Source organism: Ambystoma mexicanum, chromosome 1p (genome assembly GCF_040938575.1).
Source record: "Ambystoma mexicanum isolate Mex_15411 chromosome 1p, UKY_AmexF1_1, whole genome shotgun sequence".
NCBI lineage: Eukaryota > Metazoa > Chordata > Amphibia > Caudata > Ambystomatidae > Ambystoma > Ambystoma mexicanum.
In genome coordinates, this window is record NC_090921.1 from 1521441467 (window position 1) to 1521463894 (window position 22428).

Below are 22428 nucleotides of genomic sequence, written 5' to 3' on the forward strand. Positions count from 1 at the left end.
ATAGGAAGGGTCTCAGGATTTGAATGGCAAGGAGTTGGATATCACATCTCATGCCATAGGAAGGGTCTCAGGTTTGGTATAAGCATTGAGATATCACATCTCTGCTATCGGAAGGGTCTCAGGCTTGGATTGGGAAGGAGTTGGATATCCCTTCTCATGCTATAGGAAGTGTCTCAGGTTGGAATGGGAAGGAGTTGGATATCACATCTCCTGCTATGGGAAGGGTCTCAGGTTTGGTATAAGCAGTGAGATATCACATCTCATGCTATAGGAAGTGTCTCAGGATTGGAATGGGAAGGAGTTGGATATCACATCTCATGTTATAGGAAGGATCTCAGGTTTGGTATAAGCATTGAGATATCACATCTCTGCTATCGGAAGGGTCTCAAGATTGGAATGGGAAGGAGTTGGATATTCCCATCTCATGTTATAGGAAGGGTCTCAGGTTTTGTATTAGAAGCATTGAGATATCACATCTCATGCTATAGGAAGGGTCTCAGGATTGGAATGGGAAGGACTTGGATATCACATCTCATGCTATAGGGAGGGTCTCAAGTTTGATATTAGAAGCTTTGAGATATCTCATCTCATGATATCGGAAGGGTCTCAGGATTGGAATGGGAAGGAGTTGGATATCACATCTCATGATAAAGGAAGGGTCTAAGGTTTGGAAGGGGAAGGATTTGGATATCACATCTCATGTTATATTACGGGTCTCAGGTTTGGTATTAGAAGCATTGAGATATCAAGTCTCATAGTATAGGAAGGGTCTCAGAATTGGAATGGGAAGGAGTTGGATATCCCATCTCATGTTATAGGAAGAGTCTCTGGTTTGGTATTATAATCATTGAGATATCACATCGCATGCTGTAGGAAGGGTCTAAGGATTGGAATGGGATGGACTTGGATATCACATCTCATGCTATAGGTAGGCTCTCAGGTTTGGTATAAGCATTGAGATATCACATCTCATGCTATAGGAAGGGTCTCAGAATTGGAATGGGAAGGAGTTGGATATCACATCTCAAGCTATAGGAAGGGTCTCAGTATTGGAATGGGAAGGACTTGGATATCACATCTCATGCTATAGGAAGGCTCTCAGGTTTGGAAGGGGAAAGAGTTGGATATCTCATTTCATGTTAGAGGTAGGATCTCAGGTTTGGTATTAGAGGCATTGAGATATCACATCTCATGCTATCAGAAGGGTCTTAGGAATGGAATGGGAAGGATTTGGATATCACATCTCATGTTATAGGAAGGATCTCAGGTTTGGTATTAGAAGCATTGAGATATCACATCTCATGCTATCGGAAGGATCTCAGGTTTGGTATTAGAGGCATTGAGATATCACATCTCATGCTAAAGGGAGGGTCTCAGGTTTGGAAGGGGAAGGATTTGGATATCACATCTCATGTTATAGGAAGGATCTCAGGTTTGGTATTAGAAGCATTGAGATATCACATCTCATGCTATCGGAAGGATCTCAGGTTTGGTATTAGAAGCATTGAGATATCACATCTCATGCCATCAGAAGAGTCTCAGGATTGGAATAGGAAGGAGTTGGATATCACATTTCATGCTAAAGGGAGGGTCTCAGGTTTGGAAGGGGAAGGATTTGGATATCACATCTCATGTTATCGGAAGGATCTCACGTTTGGTATTAGAAGTATTGAGATATCATATCTCATGCTATAGGAAGGGTCTCAGGATTGGAATGGGAAGGAGTTGGATATCACATCTCATGCTATAGGGAGGGTCTCAGGTTTGGAATGGGAAGGACTTAGATATCACATATCATGCTATAGGGAGGGTCTCAGTTTTGATATTAGAAGCATTGAGATATCACATCTCATGCTATCGGAAGTGTCTCAGGATTGGAATGGGAAGGAGCTGGATATCACATCTCATGCTAAAGGAAGGGTCTCAGGTTTGGAACGGGAAGGATTTGGATATCACATCTCATGTTATAGGAAGGGTCTCAGGTTTGGTATAAGCATTGAGATATCACATCTCTGCTATCGGAAGTGTCTCAGGATTGGAATGGGAAGGAGTTGGATATCCCATCTCATGTTATAGGACGGGTCTCAGGTTTGTTATTAGAATCATTGAGATATCATATTGCATGCTGTAGGAAGGGTCTAAGGGTTGGAATGTGAAGGACTTGGATATCACATCTCATGCTATAGATAGGCTCTTAGGTTTGGAAAGGGAAGGAGTTGGATATCACATTTCATGTTAGAGGAAGGATCTCAGGTTTGGTATTAGAAGCATTGAGATATCACATCTCATGCTATAGGAAGGGTCTCAGGATTGGAATGGGAAGCAGTTGGATATCACATCTCATGGTAAAAGGAGGGTCTCAGGTTTGGAAAATAAGGATTTGGATATCACATCTCATGTTATAGGAAGGATCTCAGGTTTGGTATTAGAAGTATTGAGATATCACATCTCATGCTATCGGAAGGATCTCAGGTTTGGTATAGAAGCATTGAGATATCATATCTTATGCTATCAGAAGGGTCTCAGGATTGGAATGGGAAGGAGTTGGATATCACATCTCATGCTAAAGGGAGGGTCTCAGGTTTGGAAGGGGAAGGATTTGGATATCACATCTCATGTTATCGGATGGATCTCAGGTTTGGTATTAGAAGTATTGAGATATCACATCTCATGTTATCGGAAGGATCTCAGGTTTGGTATTAGAAGTATTTAGATATCACATCTCATGCTATAGGAAGGGTCTCAGGATTGGAATGGGAAGGACTTAGATATCACATATCATGCTATAGGGAGGGTCTCAGTTTTGATATTAGAAGCATTGAGATATCACATCTCATGCTATCGGAAGTGTCTCAGGATTGGAATGGGAAGGAGCTGGATATCACATCTCATGCTAAAGGAAGGGTCTCAGGTTTGGAACGGGAAGGAGTTGGATATCACATCTCATGTTATAGGAAGGGTCTCAGGTTTGGTATAAACATTGAGATATCACATCTCTGCTATCGGAAGTGTCTCAGGATTGGAATGGGAAGGAGTTGGATATCCCGTCTCATGTTATAGGACGGGTCTCAGGTTTTTTATTAGAATCATTGAGATATCATATTGCATGCTGTAGGAAGGGTCTAAGGATTGGAATGCGAAGGACTTGGATATCACATCTCATGCTATAGATAGGCTCTCAGGTTTGGAAAGTGAAGGAGTTGAATATCACATTTCATGTTAGAGGAAGGATCTCAGGTTTGGTATTAGAGGCATTGAGATATCACATCTCAGGCTATAGGAAGGGTCTCAGGATTGGAATGGGAAGGAGTTGGATATCACATCTCATGCTATAGGAAGGGTTTCAGGTTTGGTATAAGCATTGAGATATCACATCTCATGCTATAGGAAGGGTCTCAGGATTGGAATGGAAGGAGTTGGATATCACATCTCATGTTATAGGAAGGATCTGAGGTTTGGTATTAGAAGCATTGAGACATCACATCTCATGCTATAGGAAGGGTCTCAGGATTGGAATGGGAAGGAGTTGGATATCAAATCTCATGCTATAGGAAGGGTCTCAGGATTGGAATGGGAAGGAGTTGAATATGACATCTCATGCCGTAGGAAGGGTCTCAGGTTTGGTATAAACATTGAGATATCACATCTCTGCTATCAAAAGGGTCTCAGGATTGGAATTGGAAGGAGTTGGATATCCCATCTCATGTTATAGGAAGAGTCTCAAGTTTGGTATTAGAAGCATTGAGATATCACATCTCATGCTATAGGAAGTGTCTTAGGATTGGAATGGGAAGGACTTGGATATCACATCTCATGCTATAGGTAGGGTCTCAAGTTTGACATTAGAAGCATTGAGATATCACATCTCATGCTATAGGAAGGGTCTGAGGATTGGAATGGGAAGGAGTTGGATATCACATCTCCTGCTATGGGAAGGGTCTCAGGTTTGGTATAAGCAGTGAGATATCACATCTCATGCTATAGGAAGTGTCTCAGGATTGGAATGGGAAGGAGTTGGATATCACATCTCGTTATAGGAAGGATCTCAGGTTTGGTATAAGCATTGAGATATCACATCTCTGCTATCGGAAGGGTCTCAAGATTGGAATGGGAAGGAGTTGGATATTCCCATCTCATGTTATAGGAAGGGTCTCAGGTTTGGTATTAGAAGCATTGAGATATCACATCTCATGCTATAGGAAGGGTCTCAGGATTGGAATGGGAAGGACTTGGATATCACATCTCATGCTATAGGGAGGGTCTCAAGTTTGATATTAGAAGCTTTGAGATATCACATCTCATGATATCGGAAGGGTCTCAGGATTGGAATGGGAAGGAGTTGGATATCACATCTCATGATAAAGGAAGGGTCTAAGGTTTGGAAGGGGAAGGATTTGGATATCACATCTCATGTTATATTACGGGTCTCAGGTTTGGTATTAGAAGCATTGAGATATCAAGTCTCATAGTATAGGAAGGGTCTCAGAATTGGAATGGGAAGGAGTTGGATATCCCATCTCATGTTATAGGAAGAGTCTCTGGTTTGGTATTAGAATCATTGAGATATCACATCGCATGCTGTAGGAAGGGTCTAAGGATTGGAATGGGATGGACTTGGATATCACATCTCATGCTATAGGTAGGCTCTCAGGTTTGGTATAAGCATTGAGATATCACATCTCATGCTATAGGAAGGGTCTCAGAATTGGAATGGGAAGGAGTTGGATATCACATCTCAAGCTATAGGAAGGGTCTCAGTATTGGAATGGGAAGGACTTGGATATCACATCTCATGCTATAGGAAGGCTCTCAGGTTTGGAAGGGGAAAGAGTTGGATATCTCATTTCATGTTAGAGGTAGGATCTCAGGTTTGGTATTAGAGGCATTGAGATATCACATCTCATGCTATCAGAAGGGTCTCAGGAATGGAATGGGAAGGAGTTAGATATCACATCTCATGCTAAAGGGAGGGTCTCAGGTTTGGAAGGGGAAGGATTTGGATATCACATCTCATGTTATAGGAAGGATCTCAGGTTTGGTATTAGAAGCATTGAGATATCACATCTCATGCTATCGGAAGGATCTCAGGTTTGGTATTAGAAGCATTGAGATATCACATCTCATGCTATCAGAAGATTCTCAGGATTGGAATAGGAAGGAGTTGGATATCACATTTCATGCTAAAGGGAGGGTCTCAGGTTTGGAAGGGGAAGGATTTGGATATCACATCTCATGTTATCGGAAGGATCTCACGTTTGGTATTAGAAGTATTGAGATATCATATCTCATGCTATAGGAAGGGTCTCAGGATTGGAATGGGAAGGAGTTGGATATCACATCTCATGCTATAGGGAGGGTCTCAGGATTGGAATGGGAAGGACTTAGATATCACATATCATGCTATAGGGAGGGTCTCAGTTTTGATATTAGAAGCATTGAGATATCACATCTCATGCTATCGGAAGTGTCTCAGGATTGGAATGGGAAGGAGCTGGATATCACATCTCATGCTAAAGGAAGGGTCTCAGGTTTGGAACGGGAAGGATTTGGATATCACATCTCATGTTATAGGAAGGGTCTCAGGTTTGGTATAAGCATTGAGATATCACATCTCTGCTATCGGAAGTGTCTCAGGATTGGAATGGGAAGGAGTTGGATATCCCATCTCATGTTATAGGACGGGTCTCAGGTTTGTTATTAGAATCATTGAGATATCATATTGCATGCTGTAGGAAGGGTCTAAGGGTTGGAATGTGAAGGACTTGGATATCACATCTCATGCTATAGATAGGCTCTTAGGTTTGGAAAGGGAAGGAGTTGGATATCACATTTCATGTTAGAGGAAGGATCTCAGGTTTGGTATTAGAAGCATTGAGATATCACATCTCATGCTATAGGAAGGGTCTCAGGATTGGAATGGGAAGCAGTTGGATATCACATTTCATGCTATAGGAAGGGTCTCAGGTTTGGTATAAGCATTGAGATATCACATCTCATGCTATAGGACGGGTCTCAGGATTGGAATGGAAGGAGTTGGATATCACATCTCATGTTATAGGAAGGATCTCAGGTTTGGTATTAGACGCATTGAGACATCACATCTCATGCTATAGGAAGGGTCTCAGGGTTGGAATGGGAAGGAGTTGGATATCACATCTCATCCAATAGGAAGGGTCTCAGGTTTGGAATGGGAAGGAATTGGATATCACATCTCATGTTATAGGAAGGATCTCAGGTTTGGTATTAGAAGCATTGAGATATCACATCTCATGCTATAGGAAGGGTCTCAGGATTGGAATGGGAAGGACTTGGATATCACATCTCATGCTATAGGTAGGGTCTCAAGTTTGACATTAGAAGCATTGAGATATCACATCTCATGCTATAGGAAGGGTCTGAGGATTGGAATGGGAAGGAGTTGGATATCACATCTCCTGCTATGGGAAGGGTCTCAGGTTTGGTATAAGCAGTGAGATATCACATCACATGCTATAGGAAGTGTCTCAGGATTGGAATGGGAAGGAGTTGGATATCACATCTCATGTTATAGGAAGGATCTCAGGTTTGGTATAAGCATTGAGATATCACATCTCTGCTATCGGAAGGGTCTCAAGATTGGAATGGGAAGGAGTTGGATATTCCCATCTCATGTTATAGGAAGGGTCTCAGGTTTGGTATTAGAAGCATTGAGATATCAGATCTCATGCTATAGGAAGGGTCTCAAGATTGGAATGGGAAGGACTTGGATATCACATCTCATGCTATAGGGAGGGTCTCAAGTTTGATATTAGAAGCTTTGAGATATCACATCTCATGATATCGGAAGGGTCTCAGGATTGGAATGGGAAGGAGTTGGATATCACATCTCATGATAAAGGAAGGGTCTAAGGTTTGGAAGGGGAAGGATTTGGATATCACATCTCATGTTATATTACGGGTCTCAGGTTTGGTATTAGAAGCATTGAGATATCAAGTCTCATAGTATAGGAAGGGTCTCAGAATTGGAATGGGAAGGAGTTGGATATCCCATCTCATGTTATAGGAAGAGTCTCTGGTTTGGTATTATAATCATTGAGATATCACATCGCATGCTGTAGGAAGGGTCTAAGGATTGGAATGGGATGGACTTGGATATCACATCTCATGCTGTAGGTAGGCTCTCAGGTTTGGTATAAGCATTGAGATATCACATCTCATGCTATAGGAAGGGTCTCAGAATTGGAATGGGAAGGAGTTGGATATCACATCTCAAGCTATAGGAAGGGTCTCAGTATTGGAATGGGAAGGACTTGGATATCACATCTCATGCTATAGGAAGGCTCTCAGGTTTGGAAGGGGAAAGAGTTGGATATCTCATTTCATGTTAGAGGTAGGATCTCAGGTTTGGTATTAGAGGCATTGAGATATCACATCTCATGCTATCAGAAGGGTCTCAGGAATGGAATGGGAAGGAGTTAGATATCACATCTCATGCTAAAGGGAGGGTCTCAGGTTTGGAAGGGGAAGGATTTGGATATCACATCTCATGTTATAGGAAGGATCTCAGGTTTGGTATTAGAAGCATTGAGATATCACATCTCATGCTATCGGAAGGATCTCAGGTTTGGTATTAGAAGCATTGAGATATCACATCTCATGCTATCAGAAGAGTCTCAGGATTGGAATAGGAAGGAGTTGGATATCACATTTCATGCTAAAGGGAGGGTCTCAGGTTTGGAAGGGGAAGGATTTGGATATCACATCTCATGTTATAGGAAGGATCTCAGGTTTGGTATTAGAAGCATTGAGATATCACATCTCATGCTATCAGAAGAGTCTCAGGATTGGAATAGGAAGGAGTTGGATATCACATTTCATGCTAAAGGGAGGGTCTCAGGTTTGGAAGGGGAAGGATTTGGATATCACATATCATGCTATAGGGAGGGTCTCAGTTTTGATATTAGAAGCATTGAGATATCACATCTCATGCTATCGGAAGTGTCTCAGGATTGGAATGGGAAGGAGCTGGATATCACATCTCATGCTAAAGGAAGGGTCTCAGGTTTGGAACGGGAAGGATTTGGATATCACATCTCATGTTATAGGAAGGGTCTCAGGTTTGGTATAAGCATTGAGATATCACATCTCTGCTATCGGAAGTGTCTCAGGATTGGAATGGGAAGGAGTTGGATATCCCATCTCATGTTATAGGACGGGTCTCAGGTTTGTTATTAGAATCATTGAGATATCACATCTCATGCTATAGGAAGGGTCTAAGGGTTGGAATGTGAAGGACTTGGATATCACATCTCATGCTATAGATAGGCTCTTAGGTTTGGAAAGGGAAGGAGTTGGATATCACATTTCATGTTAGAGGAAGGATCTCAGGTTTGGTATTAGAAGCATTGAGATATCACATCTCATGCTATAGGAAGGGTCTCAGGATTGGAGTGGGAAGCAGTTGGATATTACATCTCATGCTATAGGAAGGGTCTCAGGTTTGGTATAAGCATTGAGATATCACATCTCATGCTATAGGACGGGTCTCAGGATTGGAATGGAAGGAGTTGGATATCACATCTCATGTTATAGGAAGGATCTCAGGTTTGGTATTAGACGCATTGAGACATCACATCTCATGCTATAGGAAGGGTCTCAGGGTTGGAATGGGAAGGAGTTGGATATCACATCTCATCCAATAGGAAGGGTCTCAGGTTTGGAATGGGAAGGAATTGGATATCACATCTCATGTTATAGGAAGGATCTCAGGTTTGGTATTAGAAGCATTGAGATATCACATCTCATGCTATAGGAAGGGTCTCAGGATTGGAATGTGAAGGATTTGGATATCACATCTCATGCTAAAGGAAGGGTCTCAGGTTTGGTAGAAGCATTGAGATATCACGTCGCTGCTATCGGAAGGGTCTCAGGATTGGATTGGGAAGGAGTTGGATATCCCTTCTCATGCTATAGGAAGGGTCTCAGGATTTGAATGGCAAGGAGTTGGATATCACATCTCATGCCATAGGAAGGGTCTCAGGTTTGGTATAAGCATTGAGATATCACATCTCTGCTATCGGAAGGGTCTCAGGCTTGGATTGGGAAGGAGTTGGATATCCCTTCTCATGCTATAGGAAGTGTCTCAGGTTGGAATGGGAAGGAGTTGGATATCACATCTCCTGCTATGGGAAGGGTCTCAGGTTTGGTATAAGCAGTGAGATATCACATCTCATGCTATAGGAAGTGTCTCAGGATTGGAATGGGAAGGAGTTGGATATCACATCTCATGTTATAGGAAGGATCTCAGGTTTGGTATAAGCATTGAGATATCACATCTCTGCTATCGGAAGGGTCTCAAGATTGGAATGGGAAGGAGTTGGATATTCCCATCTCATGTTATAGGAAGGGTCTCAGGTTTTGTATTAGAAGCATTGAGATATCACATCTCATGCTATAGGAAGGGTCTCAGGATTGGAATGGGAAGGACTTGGATATCACATCTGATGCTATAGGGAGGGTCTCAAGTTTGATATTAGAAGCTTTGAGATATCACATCTCATGATATCGGAAGGGTCTCAGGATTGGAATGGGAAGGAGTTGGATATCACATCTCATGATAAAGGAAGGGTCTAAGGTTTGGAAGGGGAAGGATTTGGATATCACATCTCATGTTATATTACGGGTCTCAGGTTTGGTATTAGAAGCATTGAGATATCAAGTCTCATAGTATAGGAAGGGTCTCAGAATTGGAATGGGAAGGAGTTGGATATCCCATCTCATGTTATAGGAAGAGTCTCTGGTTTGGTATTATAATCATTGAGATATCACATCGCATGCTGTAGGAAGGGTCTAAGGATTGGAATGGGATGGACTTGGATATCACATCTCATGCTATAGGTAGGCTCTCAGGTTTGGTATAAGCATTGAGATATCACATCTCATGCTATAGGAAGGGTCTCAGAATTGGAATGGGAAGGAGTTGGATATCACATCTCAAGCTATAGGAAGGGTCTCAGTATTGGAATGGGAAGGACTTGGATATCACATCTCATGCTATAGGAAGGCTCTCAGGTTTGGAAGGGGAAAGAGTTGGATATCTCATTTCATGTTAGAGGTAGGATCTCAGGTTTGGTATTAGAGGCATTGAGATATCACATCTCATGCTATCAGAAGGGTCTTAGGAATGGAATGGGAAGGATTTGGATATCACATCTCATGTTATAGGAAGGATCTCAGGTTTGGTATTAGAAGCATTGAGATATCACATCTCATGCTATCGGAAGGATCTCAGGTTTGGTATTAGAGGCATTGAGATATCACATCTCATGCTAAAGGGAGGGTCTCAGGTTTGGAAGGGGAAGGATTTGGATATCACATCTCATGTTATAGGAAGGATCTCAGGTTTGGTATTAGAAGCATTGAGATATCACATCTCATGCTATCGGAAGGATCTCAGGTTTGGTATTAGAAGCATTGAGATATCACATCTCATGCCATCAGAAGAGTCTCAGGATTGGAATAGGAAGGAGTTGGATATCACATTTCATGCTAAAGGGAGGGTCTCAGGTTTGGAAGGGGAAGGATTTGGATATCACATCTCATGTTATCGGAAGGATCTCACGTTTGGTATTAGAAGTATTGAGATATCATATCTCATGCTATAGGAAGGGTCTCAGGATTGGAATGGGAAGGAGTTGGATATCACATCTCATGCTATAGGGAGGGTCTCAGGTTTGGAATGGGAAGGACTTAGATATCACATATCATGCTATAGGGAGGGTCTCAGTTTTGATATTAGAAGCATTGAGATATCACATCTCATGCTATCGGAAGTGTCTCAGGATTGGAATGGGAAGGAGCTGGATATCACATCTCATGCTAAAGGAAGGGTCTCAGGTTTGGAACGGGAAGGATTTGGATATCACATCTCATGTTATAGGAAGGGTCTCAGGTTTGGTATAAGCATTGAGATATCACATCTCTGCTATCGGAAGTGTCTCAGGATTGGAATGGGAAGGAGTTGGATATCCCATCTCATGTTATAGGACGGGTCTCAGGTTTGTTATTAGAATCATTGAGATATCATATTGCATGCTGTAGGAAGGGTCTAAGGGTTGGAATGTGAAGGACTTGGATATCACATCTCATGCTATAGATAGGCTCTTAGGTTTGGAAAGGGAAGGAGTTGGATATCACATTTCATGTTAGAGGAAGGATCTCAGGTTTGGTATTAGAAGCATTGAGATATCACATCTCATGCTATAGGAAGGGTCTCAGGATTGGAATGGGAAGCAGTTGGATATCACATCTCATGGTAAAAGGAGGGTCTCAGGTTTGGAAGATAAGGATTTGGATATCACATCTCATGTTATAGGAAGGATCTCAGGTTTGGTATTAGAAGTATTGAGATATCACATCTCATGCTATCGGAAGGATCTCAGGTTTGGTATAGAAGCATTGAGATATCATATCTTATGCTATCAGAAGGGTCTCAGGATTGGAATGGGAAGGAGTTGGATATCACATCTCATGCTAAAGGGAGGGTCTCAGGTTTGGAAGGGGAAGGATTTGGATATCACATCTCATGTTATAGGATGGATCTCAGGTTTGGTATTAGAAGTATTGAGATATCACATCTCATGTTATCGGAAGGATCTCAGGTTTGGTATTAGAAGTATTTAGATATCACATCTCATGCTATAGGAAGGGTCTCAGGATTGGAATGGGAAGGACTTAGATATCACATATCATGCTATAGGGAGGGTCTCAGTTTTGATATTAGAAGCATTGAGATATCACATCTCATGCTATCGGAAGTGTCTCAGGATTGGAATGGGAAGGAGCTGGATATCACATCTCATGCTAAAGGAAGGGTCTCAGGTTTGGAACGGGAAGGAGTTGGATATCACATCTCATGTTATAGGAAGGGTCTCAGGTTTGGTATAAACATTGAGATATCACATCTCTGCTATCGGAAGTGTCTCAGGATTGGAATGGGAAGGAGTTGGATATCCCGTCTCATGTTATAGGACGGGTCTCAGGTTTTTTATTAGAATCATTGAGATATCATATTGCATGCTGTAGGAAGGGTCTAAGGATTGGAATGCGAAGGACTTGGATATCACATCTCATGCTATAGATAGGCTCTCAGGTTTGGAAAGTGAAGGAGTTGGATATCACATTTCATGTTAGAGGAAGGATCTCAGGTTTGGTATTAGAGGCATTGAGATATCACATCTCAGGCTATAGGAAGGGTCTCAGGATTGGAATGGGAAGGAGTTGGATATCACATCTCATGCTATAGGAAGGGTTTCAGGTTTGGTATAAGCATTGAGATATCACATCTCATGCTATAGGAAGGGTCTCAGGATTGGAATGGAAGGAGTTGGATATCACATCTCATGTTATAGGAAGGATCTGAGGTTTGGTATTAGAAGCATTGAGACATCACATCTCATGCTATAGGAAGGGTCTCAGGATTGGAATGGGAAGGAGTTGGATATCAAATCTCATGCTATAGGAAGGGTCTCAGGATTGGAATGGGAAGGAGTTGAATATGACATCTCATGCCGTAGGAAGGGTCTCAGGTTTGGTATAAACATTGAGATATCACATCTCTGCTATCAAAAGGGTCTCAGGATTGGAATTGGAAGGAGTTGGATATCCCATCTCATGTTATAGGAAGAGTCTCAGGTTTGGTATTAGAAGCATTGAGATATCACATCTCATGCTATAGGAAGTGTCTCAGGATTGGAATGGGAAGGACTTGGATATCACATCTCATGCTATAGGTAGGGTCTCAAGTTTGACATTAGAAGCATTGAGATATCACATCTCATGCTATAGGAAGGGTCTGAGGATTGGAATGGGAAGGAGTTGGATATCACATCTCCTGCTATGGGAAGGGTCTCAGGTTTGGTATAAGCAGTGAGATATCACATCTCATGCTATAGGAAGTGTCTCAGGATTGGAATGGGAAGGAGTTGGATATCACATCTCATGTTATAGGAAGGATCTCAGGTGTGGTATAAGCATTGAGATATCACATCTCTGCTATCGGAAGGGTCTCAAGATTGGAATGGGAAGGAGTTGGATATTCCCATCTCATGTTATAGGAAGGGTCTCAGGTTTGGTATTAGAAGCATTGAGATATCACATCTCATGCTATAGGAAGGGTCTCAGGATTGGAATGGGAAGGACTTGGATATCACATCTCATGCTATAGCGAGGGTCTCAAGTTTGATATTAGAAGCTTTGAGATATCACATCTCATGATATCGGAAGGGTCTCAGGATTGGAATGGGAAGGAGTTGGATATCACATCTCATGATAAAGGAAGGGTCTAAGGTTTGGAAGGGGAAGGATTTGGATATCACATCTCATGTTATATTACGGGTCTCAGGTTTGGTATTAGAAGCATTGAGATATCAAGTCTCATAGTATAGGAAGGGTCTCAGAATTGGAATGGGAAGGAGTTGGATATCCCATCTCATGTTATAGGAAGAGTCTCTGGTTTGGTATTAGAATCATTGAGATATCACATCGCATGCTGTAGGAAGGGTCTAAGGATTGGAATGGGATGGACTTGGATATCACATCTCATGCTATAGGTAGGCTCTCAGGTTTGGTATAAGCATTGAGATATCACATCTCATGCTATAGGAAGGGTCTCAGAATTGGAATGGGAAGGAGTTGGATATCACATCTCAAGCTGTAGGAAGGGTCTCAGTATTGGAATGGGAAGGACTTGGATATCACATCTCATGCTATAGGAAGGCTCTCAGGTTTGGAAGGGGAAAGAGTTGGATATCTCATTTCATGTTAGAGTTAGGATCTCAGGTTTGGTATTAGAGGCATTGAGATATCACATCTCATGCTATCAGAAGGGTCTGAGGAATGGAATGGGAAGGAGTTAGATATCACATCTCATGCTAAAGGGAGGGTCTCAGGTTTGGAAGGGGAAGGATTTGGATATCACATCTCATGTTATAGGAAGGATCTCAGGTTTGGTATTAGAAGCATTGAGATATCACATCTCATGCTATCAGAAGAGTCTCAGGATTGGAATAGGAAGGTGTTGGATATCACATTTCATGCTAAAGGGAGGGTCTCAGGTTTGGAAGGGGAAGGATTTGGATATCACATCTCATGTTATCGGAAGGATCTCACGTTTGGTATTAGAAGTATTGAGATATCATATCTCATGCTATAGGAAGGGTCTCAGGATTGGAATGGGAAGGAGTTGGATATCACATCTCATGCTATAGGGAGGGTCTCAGGATTGGAATGGGAAGGACTAAGATATCACATATCATGCTATAGGGAGGGTCTCAGTTTTGATATTAGAAGCATTGAGATATCACATCTCATGCTATCGGAAGTGTCTCAGGATTGGAATGGGAAGGAGCTGGATATCACATCTCATGCTAAAGGAAGGGTCTCAGGTTTGGAACGGGAAGGATTTGGATATCACATCTCATGTTATAGGAAGGGTCTCAGGTTTGGTATAAGCATTGAGATATCACATCTCATGCTATCGGAAGTGTCTCAGGATTGGAATTGGAAGGAGCTGGATATCACATCTCATGGTAAAAGGAGGGTCTCAGGTTTGGAAGATAAGGATTTGGATATCACATCTCATGTTATAGGAAGGATCTCAGGTTTGGTATTAGAAGTATTGAGATATCACATCTCATGCTATCGGAAGGATCTCAGGTTTGGTATAGAAGCATTGAGATATCATATCTTATGCTATCAGAAGGGTCTCAGGATTGGAATGGGAAGGAGTTGGATATCACATCTCATGCTAAAGGGAGGGTCTCAGGTTTGGAAGGGGAAGGATTTGGATATCACATCTCATGTTATAGGATGGATCTCAGGTTTGGTATTAGAAGTATTGAGATATCACATCTCATGTTATCGGAAGGATCTCAGGTTTGGTATTAGAAGTATTTAGATATCACATCTCATGCTATAGGAAGGGTCTCAGGATTGGAATGGGAAGGACTTAGATATCACATATCATGCTATAGGGAGGGTCTCAGTTTTGATATTAGAAGCATTGAGATATCACATCTCATGCTATCGGAAGTGTCTCAGGATTGGAATGGGAAGGAGCTGGATATCACATCTCATGCTAAAGGAAGGGTCTCAGGTTTGGAACGGGAAGGAGTTGGATATCACATCTCATGTTATAGGAAGGGTCTCAGGTTTGGTATAAACATTGAGATATCACATCTCTGCTATCGGAAGTGTCTCAGGATTGGAATGGGAAGGAGTTGGATATCCAGTCTCATGTTATAGGACGGGTCTCAGGTTTTTTATTAGAATCATTGAGATATCATATTGCATGCTGTAGGAAGGGTCTAAGGATTGGAATGCGAAGGACTTGGATATCACATCTCATGCTATAGATAGGCTCTCAGGTTTGGAAAGTGAAGGAGTTGGATATCACATTTCATGTTAGAGGAAGGATCTCAGGTTTGGTATTAGAGGCATTGAGATATCACATCTCAGGCTATAGGAAGGGTCTCAGGATTGGAATGGGAAGGAGTTGGATATCACATCTCATGCTATAGGAAGGGTTTCAGGTTTGGTATAAGCATTGAGATATCACATCTCATGCTATAGGAAGGGTCTCAGGATTGGAATGGAAGGAGTTGGATATCACATCTCATGTTATAGGAAGGATCTGAGGTTTGGTATTAGAAGCATTGAGACATCACATCTCATGCTATAGGAAGGGTCTCAGGATTGGAATGGGAAGGAGTTGGATATCAAATCTCATGCTATAGGAAGGGTCTCAGGATTGGAATGGGAAGGAGTTGAATATGACATCTCATGCCGTAGGAAGGGTCTCAGGTTTGGTATAAACATTGAGATATCACATCTCTGCTATCAAAAGGGTCTCAGGATTGGAATTGGAAGGAGTTGGATATCCCATCTCATGTTATAGGAAGAGTCTCAGGTTTGGTATTAGAAGCATTGAGATATCACATCTCATGCTATAGGAAGTGTCTCAGGATTGGAATGGGAAGGACTTGGATATCACATCTCATGCTATAGGTAGGGTCTCAAGTTTGACATTAGAAGCATTGAGATATCACATCTCATGCTATAGGAAGGGTCTGAGGATTGGAATGGGAAGGAGTTGGATATCACATCTCCTGCTATGGGAAGGGTCTCAGGTTTGGTATAAGCAGTGAGATATCACATCTCATGCTATAGGAAGTGTCTCAGGATTGGAATGGGAAGGAGTTGGATATCACATCTCATGTTATAGGAAGGATCTCAGGTGTGGTATAAGCATTGAGATATCACATCTCTGCTATCGGAAGGGTCTCAAGATTGGAATGGGAAGGAGTTGGATATTCCCATCTCATGTTATAGGAAGGGTCTCAGGTTTGGTATTAGAAGCATTGAGATATCACATCTCATGCTATAGGAAGGGTCTCAGGATTGGAATGGGAAGGACTTGGATATCACATCTCATGCTATAGGGAGGGTCTCAAGTTTGATATTAGAAGCTTTGAGATATCACATCTCATGATATCGGAAGGGTCTCAGGATTGGAATGGGAAGGAGTTGGATATCACATCTCATGATAAAGGAAGGGTCTAAGGTTTGGAAGGGGAAGGATTTGGATATCACATCTCATGTTATATTACGGGTCTCAGGTTTGGTATTAGAAGCATTGAGATATCAAGTCTCATAGTATAGGAAGGGTCTCAGAATTGGAATGGGAAGGAGTTGGATATCCCATCTCATGTTATAGGAAGAGTCTCTGGTTTGGTATTAGAATCATTGAGATATCACATCGCATGCTGTAGGAAGGGTCTAAGGATTGGAATGGGATGGACTTGGATATCACATCTCATGCTATAGGTAGGCTCTCAGGTTTGGTATAAGCATTGAGATATCACATCTCATGCTATAGGAAGGGTCTCAGAATTGGAATGGGAAGGAGTTGGATATCACATCTCAAGCTGTAGGAAGGGTCTCAGTATTGGAATGGGAAGGACTTGGATATCACATCTCATGCTATAGGAAGGCTCTCAGGTTTGGAAGGGGAAAGAGTTGGATATCTCATTTCATGTTAGAGGTAGGATCTCAGGTTTGGTATTAGAGGCATTGAGATATCACATCTCATGCTATCAGAAGGGTCTGAGGAATGGAATGGGAAGGAGTTAGATATCACATCTCATGCTAAAGGGAGGGTCTCAGGTTTGGAAGGGGAAGGATTTGGATATCACATCTCATGTTATAGGAAGGATCTCAGGTTTGGTATTAGAAGCATTGAGATATCACATCTCATGCTATCAGAAGAGTCTCAGGATTGGAATAGGAAGGAGTTGGATATCACATTTCATGCTAAAGGGAGGGTCTCAGGTTTGGAAGGGGAAGGATTTGGATATCACATCTCATGTTATCGGAAGGATCTCACGTTTGGTATTAGAAGTATTGAGATATCATATCTCATGCTATAGGAAGGGTCTCAGGATTGGAATGGGAAGGAGTTGGATATCACATCTCATGCTATAGGGAGGGTCTCAGGATTGGAATGGGAAGGACTAAGATATCACATATCATGCTATAGGGAGGGTCTCAGTTTTGATATTAGAAGCATTGAGATATCACATCTCATGCTATCGGAAGTGTCTCAGGATTGGAATGGGAAGGAGCTGGATATCACATCTCATGCTAAAGGAAGGGTCTCAGGTTTGGAACGGGAAGGATTTGGATATCACATCTCATGTTTTAGGAAGGGTCTCAGGTTTGGTATAAGCATTGAGATATCACATCTCTGCTATCGGAAGTGTCTCAGGATTGGAATGGGAAGGAGTTGGATATCCCATCTCATGTTATAGGACGGGTCTCAGGTTTGTTATTAGAATCATTGAGATATCATATTGCATGCTGTAGGAAGGGTCTAAGGGTTGGAATGTGAAGGACTTGGATATCACATCTCATACTATAGATAGGCTCTTAGGTTTGGAAAGGGAAGGAGTTGGATATCACATTTCATGTTAGAGGAAGGATCTCAGGTTTGGTATTAGAAGCATTGAGATATCACATCTCATGCTATAGGAAGGGTCTCAGGATTGGAATGGGAAGCAGTTGGATATCACATCTCATGCTATAGGAAGGGTCTCAGGTTTGGTATAAGCATTGAGATATCACATCTCATGCTATAGGACGGGTCTCAGGATTGGAATGGAAGGATTTGGATATCACATCTCATGTTATAGGAAGGATCTCAGGTTTGGTATTAGACGCATTGAGACATCACATCTCATGCTATAGGAAGGGTCTCAGGGTTGGAATGGGAAGGAGTTGGATATCACATCTCATCCAATAGGAAGGGTCTCAGGTTTGGAATGGGAAGGAATTGGATATCACATCTCATGTTATAGGAAGGATCTCAGGTTTGGTATTAGAAGCATTGAGATATCACATCTCATGCTATAGGAAGGGTCTCAGGATTGGAATGTGAAGGATTTGGATATCACATCTCATGCTAAAGGAAGGGTCTCAGGTTTGGTAGAAGCATTGAGATATCACGTCGCTGCTATCGGAAGGGTCTCAGGATTGGATTGGGAAGGAGTTGGATACCCCTTCTCATGCTATAGGAAGGGTCTCAGGATTTGAATGGCAAGGAGTTGGATATCACATCTCATGCCATAGGAAGGGTCTCAGGTTTGGTATAAGCATTGAGATATCACATCTCTGCTATCGGAAGGGTCTCAGGATTGGATTGGGAAGGAGTTGGATATCCCTTCTCATGCTTTAGGAAGTGTCTCAGGTTGGAATGGGAAGGAGTTGGATATCACATCTCATGTTATAGGAAGGGTCTCAGGATTGGAATGGGAAGGATTTGGATATCACATCTCTTGCTATAGAAAGGGTCTCAGGATTGGAATGGGTAGGAGTTGGATATTACTTTCTTGCTATAGGAAGGGTCTCATGTTTGGAATGGGAAGGAGTTGGATATCACATATGCTATAGTTAGTGTCTCAGGTTTGGAACGGGAAGGAGTTGGATATCACATCTCATGTTATAGGAAGGGTCTCAGGTTTGGTATAAGCATTGAGATATCACATCTCTGCTATCGGAAGCCGCTCAGGATTGGAATGGGAAGGAGTTGGATATCCCATCTCATGTTATAGGAAGAGTCTCTGGTTTGGTATTAGAATCATTGAGATATCACATCGCATGCTGTAGGAAGGGTCTAAGGATTGGAATGGGATGGACTTGGATATCACATCTCATGTTATAGGTAGGCTCTCAGGTTTGGTATAAGCATTGAGATATCACATCTCATGCTATAGGGAGGGTCTCAGGATTGGAATGGGAAGGAATTGGATATCACATCTCATGCTATAGGAAGGGTCTCAGATTTGGAATAAGCATTGAGATATCACATCTCATGCTAAAGGAAGGGTCTCAGGATTGGAATGGGAAGGAGTTGTATATGACATCTCAGGCCATAGGAAGGTTCTCAGGTTTGGTATAAGCATTGAGATATCATATTGCATGCTGTAGGAAGGGTCTAAGGATTGGAATGGGAAGGACCTGGATATCACATCTCATGCTATAGAACGGCTCTCAGGTTTGGAAAGGGAAGGAGTTGGATATCACATCTCATGTTATAGGATGGATCTCAGGTTTGGTATTAGAAGTATTGAGATATCACATCTCATGTTATCGGAAGGATCTCAGGTTTGGTATTAGAAGTATTGAGATATCACATCTCATGCTATAGGAAGGGTCTCAGGATTGGAATGGGAAGGAGTTGGATATCACATCTCATGCTAAAGGAAGGGTCTCAGGTTTGGTAGAAGCATTGAGATATCACATCTCATGCTATAGGAAGGGTCTCAGGATTGGAATGGGAAGGACTTAGATATCACATATGCTATAGGGAGGGTCTCAGTTTTGATATTAGAAGCATTGAGATATCACATCTCATGCTATCGGAAGTGTCTCAGGATTGGAATGGGAAGGAGCTGGATATCACATCTCATGCTAAAGGAAGGGTCTCAGGTTTGGAACGGGAAGGAGTTGGATATCACATCTCATGTTATAGGAAGGGTCTCAGGTTTGGTATAAACATTGAGATATCACATCTCTGCTATCGGAAGTGTCTCAGGATTGGAATGGGAAGGAGTTGGATATCCCATCTCATGTTATAGGACGGGTCTCAGGTTTGTTATGTTAGAGGTAGGATCTCAGGTTTGGTATTAGAGGCATTGAGATATCACATCTCATGCTATCAGAAGGGTCTCGGGATTGGATTGGGAAGGAGTTGGATATCACATCTCATGTTATATTACGGGTCTCAGGTTTGGTATTAGAAGCATTGAGATATCAAGTCTCAGAGTATAGGAAGGGTCTCAGAATTGGAATGGGAAGGAGTTGGATATCACATCTCAAGCTATAGGAAGGGTCTCAGGATTGGAATGGGAAGGACTTGGATATCACATCTCATGCTATAGGAAGGCTCTCAGGTTTGGAAGGGGAAAGAGTTGGATATCACATTTCATGTTAGAGGTAGGATCTCAGGTTTGGTATTAGAGGCATTGAGATATCACATCTCATGCTATCAGAAGGGTCTCGGGATTGGATTGGGAAGGATTTGGATATCACATCTCATGTTATAGGAAGGATCTCAGGTTTGGTATTAGAAGCATTGAGATATCACATCTCATGCTATCGGAAGGATCTCAGGTTTGGTATTAGAAGCATTGAGATATCACATCTCATGCTATCAGAAGGGTCTCAGGATTGGAATGGGAAGGAGTTGGATATCACATCTCATGCTAAAGGGAGGGTCTCAGGTTTGGAAGGGGAAGGATTTGGATATCACATCTCATGTTATCGGAAGGATCTCACGTTTGGTATTAGAAGTATTGAGATATCATATCTCATGCTATAGGAAGGGTCTCAGATTTGGAATGGGAAGGAGTTGGATATCACATCTCATGGTATAGGAAGTGTCTCAGGATTGTAATGGGAAGGACTTGGATATCACATCTCATGCTATAGGTAGGGTCTCAAGTTTGATATTAGAAGCATTGAGATATCACATCTCATGCTATAGGAAGGGTCTAAGGATTGGAATGGGAAGGAGTTGGATATCACATCTCATGCTATGGGAAGGGTCTCAGGTTTGGTATAAGCAGTGAGATATCACATCTCATGCTATAGGAAGTGTCTCAGGATTGGAATGGGAAGGAGTTGGATATCACATCTCAAGCTATAGGAAGGGTCTCAGGATTGGAATGGGAAGGACTTGGATATCACATCTCATGCTATAGGAAGGCTCTCAGGTTTGGAAGGGGAAAGAGTTGGATATCACATTTCATGTTAGAGGTAGGATCTCAGGTTTGGTATTAGAGGCATTGAGATATCACATCTCATGCTATCAGAAGGGTCTCGGGATTGGATTGGGAAGGATTTGGATATCACATCTCATGTTATAGGAAGGATCTCAGGTTTGGTATTAGAAGCATTGAGATATCACATCTCATGCTATCGGAAGGATCTCAGGTTTGGTATTAGAAGCATTGAGATATCACATCTCATGCTATCAGAAGGGTCTCAGGATTGGAATGGGAAGGAGTTGGATATCACATCTCATGCTAAAGGGAGGGTCTCAGGTTTGGAAGGGGAAGGATTTGGATATCACATCTCATGTTATCGGAAGGATCTCACGTTTGGTATTAGAAGTATTGAGATATCATATCTCATGCTATAGGAAGGGTCTCAGATTTGGAATGGGAAGGAGTTGGATATCACATCTCATGGTATAGGAAGTGTCTCAGGATTGTAATGGGAAGGACTTGGATATCACATCTCATGCTATAGGTAGGGTCTCAAGTTTGATATTAGAAGCATTGAGATATCACATCTCATGCTATAGGAAGGGTCTGAGGATTGGAATGGGAAGGAGTTGGATATCACATCTCATGCTATGGGAAGGGTCTCAGGTTTGGTATAAGCAGTGAGATATCACATCTCATGCTATAGGAAGTGTCTCAGGATTGGAATGGGAAGGAGTTGGATATCACATCTCATGTTATAGGAAGGATCTCAGGTTTGGTATAAGCATTGAGATATCACATCTCTGCTATCGGAAGGGTCTCAGGATTGGAATGGGAAGGAGTTGGATATTCCCATCTCATGTTATAGGAAGGGTCTCAGGTTTGGTATTAGAAGCATTGAGATATCACATCTCATGCTATAGGAAGGGTCTCAGGATTGGAATGGGAAGGACTTGGATATCACATCTCATGCTATAGGGAGGGTCTCAAGTTTGATATTAGAAGCTTTGAGATATCACATCTCATGATATCGGAAGGGTCTCAGGATTGGAATGGGAAGGAGTTGGATATCACATCTCATGATAAAGGAAGGGTCTAAGGTTTGGAAGGGGAAGGATTTGGATAT